Raw genomic sequence first — 7,389 nt, forward strand, 5'->3', positions numbered from 1 at the left:
TTCTAAATCAGACAGAAGTTGCTCAGGAATTAAGGTCAGCAATCAACAAGTGGGACCTCATTAAACTAAAAAGCTTCTGTACAGTAGAAGAATCAAAAAAGCGAAGAGAAAACCAACAGAGTATATAAAGAACTCAAAAAACAAGCGAGAAACCAAATGACCAATTAAAAGATGGGCTAAAGACCTAAACAGAGAATTCTCAAAGGAAGACATAAAGATGGCTAAGAAACATCTCAAAAAGTGTTCAACACCATTAGTAATTAGGGAGATGCAAATTAAAACCACCCTAAGGTATCACCTTACCCCACTCAGACTGGCTAGGATCAAGGGAAGAAACGATACCAAATGCTTCCAAAATCATCCCTCTATTGAGTTCTTCCTCATTTTTCTTTTGTCTTCCAAGGCTGGAATAGTAGGCTGGGAAGAGTGGCTGGATACTCAGGTCAGGGTCCAGTGACCCTGCTTGGCACTCCTTTAATGAATGAGCACAACCATCAATAAGCCCCATTGTGACTATGTTTAGCGATCAGGCTCAGCCAAAGTCATGATGATGGTAGTTATTTCGTGCAGAAGTGACTACTGTATAGCATCATCTTACAGCATCATCTTATTAAAAGGACCTGGAATTTAAAAGGATTTGGTGCTAGGAGCCACATATGAGGGAGAACATATGTCGTTTGTTTTCCTGAGTCTGTTACTTCAGTTCATATAACAGTTTCTAAATCCATCCATTTACCTGCAAATTTCATTATTTCATCTTTCTTTACTGCTGAGTAGAACTCCATTGTGTAAATATAGCACATTTTTGTTAACCACTTGTCAGCTGAGGGGCACTTAGGTTGCTTCCATCTCTTAGCTATTGTGAAAAGAGCAGCAACAAACATGGTTGTGCAAGTGTCTCTACAATAGGATGAGTCCTTTGGGTATATGCCAAGGAGTGGTATAACTGGATCATATGGTAGGTTCATTTTTAGTTAAGAGTGCTCCACACTGTTTTCCACAGAGGCTGCAGGAGTTTGCAATTCCACCATCAATGAATGAGCGTTCCCCTTTCTCTACATCCTCGCCAGCATTTGGTATCGTTTCTTCCCTTGATCCTAGCCAGTCTGAGTGGGGTAAGGTGATACCTTAGGGTGGTTTTAATGTGCATCTCCCTAATTACTAATGGTGTTGAACACTTTTTGAGATGTTTCTTAGCCATCTTTATGTCTTCCTTTGAGAATTCTCTGTTTAGATCTTCAGCCCATCTGTTAATTGGGTCATTTGGTTTCTCACGTGTACTCGGGTTTGGATCTTCAATGATGTTCCATTGATCTATGTGTCTGTTTTATGCCAGTACCATGCCGTTTTTATGACTGTGGCTCTGTAGTATACTTTGAGATCTGGTATAGTAATCCCCCCAGCATTGCTTTTTGTGCTCAGGGTTGCTTTGGCCATCCAGGGTCTTTTGTGCCTCCATATGAATTTAAGGATGCATTTTTCTAATTCTGTGAAGTATGTCATGGGATTTTGTTTGGGATTGCATTGAATCTATATATTGCTTTTGGTAGGATGGTCATTTTAACAATATTGAATTTTCCAATCCATGAACATGGGAGGCTCTTCCATCTCCTGGTGTCTTCCTCAATCTCTTTAATGATTTAAAAATTTTATTGTAGAGATCTTTGGTGTCTTTGGTCAGATTTATTCCAAGATATTTTAATTTTTTTGCAGCAATTGTGAATGGGAACATTTCCCTGTATTCTTTCTCCAATTGCTTGTTATTGGTATATAGAAAGGCTACTTGGACTATCTATTCTAATATAAAAAAAAGACTTCAAACTAAAACTAGGCAGAAGAGACTGAAGGTCACTTCATAGTCACTAAAGGAAAAGTGCACCAGGAAGATATTACAATACTAAACATACATGCACCACACACAGGGGCACCCAATTTCACAAAAGAAACACTATCAGATTTAAAATCACACATTGACTCAAACACAGTGATAGTAGGTGACCACAGTACCCCACTGTCACTAACAGATAGGTCAACCAGAAAAAACTAAATAGAGAAACCCTGGGGTTAAATGGCTCTGTCAACAAAAGGAGCTAACAGACATTTACAGAACATTCCATCCAAACGTCAAAGAATACACTTTCTTCTTTGTAGCCCATGGAATTTTCTACAAAATTGACCACATATTAGGATACAAATCAAGTCTCCACAAATTTAGGAAAGTTAAAATATCCTGAATTCTATCTGACCAAAAAGGGATAAAACAGATAGATGTCAACAGTGCACAAACTCACAGAAACTAAACACACTACTGAGTGAAACTTGGATCAAGTGAGAAATCAAGAAGAAAATTTAAAATTTCCTAAAACTGAGTGAAAATGAAAACACAACGTACCAAAACCCATGGAGCACAATGAGGGCAGTCCTAAGAGGAAACTTTATACCATTAAGTGTCTATGCCAGAAAATTAGAACCATCTCACATAAATAAACTAATGATATACCCAAGGGCCTTGGAAAACCAAGAACAGCACCTAAAAAGAGTAGATGGGAAGAGATAATAAAATCAAGGCCCAAATTAATGAACTAGAAACAAAGAAAACAATAGCATCAATGAAACAAAGAGTTACTTTTTTGAAGAGATTAGCAAGATTTACAAACTGTTAGCTAAATTAACCAAAAGAAAGAGAAGATCCAAATTACCAAACTCAGAGAAGAAAAGGGAAACATTACAACAGGCTCTGAGAAAATTCAGAACTCTTTAAGAACATACTGTAAAAATCTATATTCCACTAAACTAGAAAATCTGAAAGAAATGGATAAATTTCTAGGTATGTGTGACCTACTAAAGTTAAATTAAAATGACAGATATAATTTAAACAGACTTAAACCAATGAGACAGATTAAGTAATTAAAAGTCTCCCAACTAAAAAAAGCCCAGGACCAAATGGATATAGCACCAAATTCTACCAAACCTTCAAAGAAGAATCAATACCAATACGTCTCAAATTAGTCTGTAAAATAGAAAATGGACACTCCCAAATTATTCCTATGAAGCTAGTATTACTCTAATACAAAATCCAGATAAAGCCCTAACAAAAAAGAAAACTATAGACCCATCTCTCTGCTGAACTTAGAAGCAAAAATTCTCAATAAAACAAATCAAATGCAAGAACACGTCAAAAAGATTTTCTGCCATGGCTTCACCCCAGGGATGCAGGAGGGTTCAACATACACAAATCCATAAATGTAATCCACTACATAAACAGACTCAAGGACAGAAATCACATGATCATGTTATTAGATGCAGAAAACACCTTTGACAAAATCCAATAGCCATTCTTGATAAAAGTCATGGCTAACCTAAGATAACAGGGGACACATTTTTCTTTCTCTCTATTTTTCTTTCTTTCTTTCTTTCTTTCTTTCTTTCTTTCTTTCTTTCTTCTTTCTCTCTCTCTTTCCTTTCTTCTCTCTCTTTCTCTCCTCTCTCTTTTCTTTTCTTTTTTTTTTTTGTCTTTTTGAGACGGTCTCCCTGTAGCTCCAGTTGACCTGGCACTTGCTATGTAGACCAGGCTACAAAAGATTAAATGATGGAGTTTGTCATGTAGACTTGGGGCATTATCTTTCCTCCTTGTTAAGAGGTGAACAGCAGAGAGAAGGTGATTTTACTGATGAAAAAGTCTTTCTTAAGGCTGCTTTAGGCTGAAGCTTTTATTCGTTTACAATGAGACTAAATTATATTTCTCAAGATTGCTTTTGTAGTTAAAGGAAAACGGGAAGGAAAGGGACAAAGGAAATATAGATTCTTGTCTAGGCCTCGTCTACTGCCCAATATCAAGCTAGGAAATCATTCTCTTCCTAGAGCTGGCGATGCTGCTTGGTCTCTTAGATTAGGCAACACAGGCCAGCATCACGTAGCCATTTGCCCAGCATTTGGTCATCACCACAGCTCCGGTGGTTACTTTTCCCTCTGGGCATCCCTGAAGGCTCTTGGATCAGAAATGATTTTGTCCAGTGTAAAATTTAAAGATATGGATACACACAACAGCTGTTTTAAATAACCTTTAATAAAGGGTGAACACATGGAGTCTCAATTGATCTACTTTGACATTAAAACTTAAAGAGATCATCATCTTCCTCAGAACAACATGGGGGAAGGAAGGCGGCAGAGTTCTCCTTGTCCTGGCGATTAGCTTTTCAGAAAGCAGAGGTTACAGGTGAGAAAGGAAAGGGGCAGAAAGTGCATCTGTGACTTTAGGTTGGTGCTTCAGGGAGACAGTTCTCTTAGTGCGTCTCAGGCTTTGGACAACTGGAGGATCAGCTCTTAGGAGGTCCCCCGGGAAAGCCGAGGACTGCTCTGACTCAGGGACAGAGTATGAAGGAGTCTAGGCAATTTTTATTTTTGGTGCTAGTGGCACTTAAGAAACATTAAGTGGGTCTCTGACCAGAATAGCCGAAACAGAGGAACCCAAAGTAACATGCCGTGCCTAGCAGGGTAGACCAGCCAAGCCACAGACAGTGACAACAGTGTCTCAAGATGGATCTCCGCAGGAGCCTCCAGAAGTGTTAGCAGTGAGAGGACACAGATATAGCTCCACATGGTTGTCCTTAACAACCCAAGAGGTTCCCCCAAGCTTTAGGGACCTTGACCCAGGCCAAACCCAGATTCATGGCCTCAACACTGAAAGAAATTTTAGGACTAGCTTGCAGAATAAGGATATTTTAATGTAAGCTTAAGCGAAAAAGAGCTGACCAAGAGTGGGTATAGGCTTCCCAAGGGAATGTAAGCCTCTGCAAATGGGAATTTAAAAAATATAGTTATTATTTTTATTTTATGTATATGTATATGAGTGTATTGCCTTTATGTATGTAAGTGCACCTGTGTCATGCAATGCCCATGGAGATCTGAAGAGGGCATTGGATCCCCTGGAACTGGAGTTAATGATGGTTGTTATCTGCCATGTGGGTGCAGGGAACCAAATCGGGGTCCTCTGCAAGAGCAGCCAGTGCTCTTTTTTTTTTTTTTTCCAGATCTTTTATTGAAATAGTTTCTCTTGCTTAACTATCTGGGCATTCCACTGCACCACTGCTGATGTCATCTATGATGTCATGAGGGTGGCATATTGCAGCCCACAGATAGTGCAGTCCCCAGGAGCTCTTTAATAATTCCAGAAAGTTCTCTGGCTAAGGACTGGTGCCTCATCTGTCCCCAATGTGGACAATCTCATCAAAACTGATATTTCCACTGTGATTCTTGTTTTTCTGCTTCTCTCTGTCTCTTGGCTGCTTCTTGAGGGCTTTGATGACCAGGGCAGAGGCAGAGGGTACAACCTCAGTCTGGGCCTGTTTGATCTGAATAGTCAGCTTCACTGTAATGCTCAGACCTTTCCAATCACCTGTTGCCTTGGCAATAATGTCATCACCAACTTTTATTTTGGAGACAGACCCAGGGGCCCGATCTTGGGGGCCAAGGCAGAAGTGGGACCGACCTCGCCTTCAGTGCACCTCAGGTAGCCGACTTTGATCCCATTGGTGTCGAACTTGGGCGGCATGGTGGAGGTGGATGAACCCGAATTCGGGACTACCGAAGAAAGTTGCACCTAAGCCTCCTCCAAGCTGAAACTGCTGAGACGTCTCTCCAGCCCCACAAATGGGAATTTTTAATATAGCATGGAATCTCTTTTCTCTCTAGCTTAGGTAGCCCCAGCTGGCCTGGAACTCACTATGTAGACCAGGCTGGGCTTCAACTCACAGAGAGTCACCAACCTCTGCCTCTGGTGAGATTAAAGGTGTGTACTACCACACCCAGCATCTCTAGGCTTTTACTTTAAAACAAGTCATAATCTTCTGTAAAATATATTTTTGCTCTTTTAGGAGATAAAGAGTGAAGAGGTAAGAAAGGGATGAGGGTTGTTCTCAGAATTTCATAGTTTTAGTTCTGACATAACCTCGAAAACCTTTAAAAAAATTTTTTTTTTGTTTTTTGAGAGCGTCTCCCTGTAGCCTCAACTGGTCTAGAACTTGCTATGTAGACCAGACTGGCCTCTGTCTTACAGAGATCTGCCTGCTTTAGGGTACACACCACTGTACCTGGCTTCTGAAATCTTTTTTTTTTTTTAAAGAAGCATTTCATTACGCACTCCAGAGCAAGGATACATCTCTTTCAAAGGTGGCTGTAAATTTTTAGGTTCACAGTTGAATTAATACATTCATACAATATTGAACTCAGTATAAACCCTGTAAGACATAAAATTAAATGAGTTTTTACCCTTTAAAGAAGATCTCCATTTCAAGATATGCTGTTTCCTACATTTTTAATGCTACTAACATATTTCCACATGTGTCTTTAATCTCTATGTATCTGATTATAACTAGTCACAGTTGGTTACACTCGGATCCTTAGTACCTGAGTGTGGGTGTAAAGTCATCAGGTAGATTTCACTGATAATGTTTATCACCTCTACTATTTAACATGAAGTAAATTAAAAAAAATTTAATAACTACATCATTAGAAGAAGCATTTCATTACAGCTTTAACATGTTCAGTAACACTCCAGAGCAAGAGTACATCTCACAAGTGGCTGTAAGTTTCTAGGTTCACAGTTGAATTAATACAGTTATACAATATTGAACTCAGTATAAGCCCTGTAAGACATAAAATTGAATGAGTTTTTAACCTTAAAAAAGATCTCCATTTCATTTTAGAATATATTGTTCCTTGCAGAAAGGCTCATTGTTTTTGCTACTAACACTGAGATGTTGGCACATGCATCTCTAATCTGTATGTATCTGATTATTACTAGCTGAAACCTTTTTTAAAAACAAATTTCTTATTAATTTTTAATAGCTCATTTTAATTCACATGTAGTTTTTAGAAGTCTTATTAGTTTTTATGTTACCAATTTTATAATTTCTTTTTTATATGATTTTAAACCCCAATTAAATCAGGCTGCCCATTTGTGATTTTTAAAATTTTATTGCCTATGACTTTTAGTTAAGCAAAATAAACCAATTTAGAAGTAATAAATATTCCCCACTGGGGGAAACATAAAGTCAACTTATCTTTAGATTTTCCCATTTTTAATACTTGCAAGTTGAATAAAAACTCTAAACATAAAACTAGCTGGAGTGTCAAATATCTATTTATTTTTCTCCAAACATTTCCCCCTGCCTTAAAGCATGTGTGATTAGGGCATCCAGAGGGATGGAGGGAGATTGCAAGCAGGTTTAACAAACCCAAGTGCCTTCAAAGTCTGAAAGCAAACAAAAAACAAACTGTGGGAAACCAAAATGCTTTCAAAGAAAACAAGCAAAATAGATACCATAAACCAAATGCTTCAAGAGTAAACCAAAACACAAAGATATTCATCAAATAGAATCACAAACAACC

At 38.4% G+C, this 7,389-nt stretch overlaps 1 pseudogene; it reads right to left on the bottom strand.

Moving 5' to 3' along the window:
* Window positions 1-5,057: 5,057 nt before the first annotated feature.
* Window positions 5,058-5,551, bottom strand: LOC103727681 (annotated as a pseudogene).
* Between the last annotated feature and the right edge of the window lie 1,838 nt (window positions 5,552-7,389).

The sequence above is a fragment of the Nannospalax galili genome, unplaced genomic scaffold (assembly GCF_000622305.1).
Source record: "Nannospalax galili isolate Female #2095 unplaced genomic scaffold, S.galili_v1.0 scaffold188, whole genome shotgun sequence".
Taxonomy (NCBI): Eukaryota; Metazoa; Chordata; class Mammalia; order Rodentia; family Spalacidae; genus Nannospalax; species Nannospalax galili.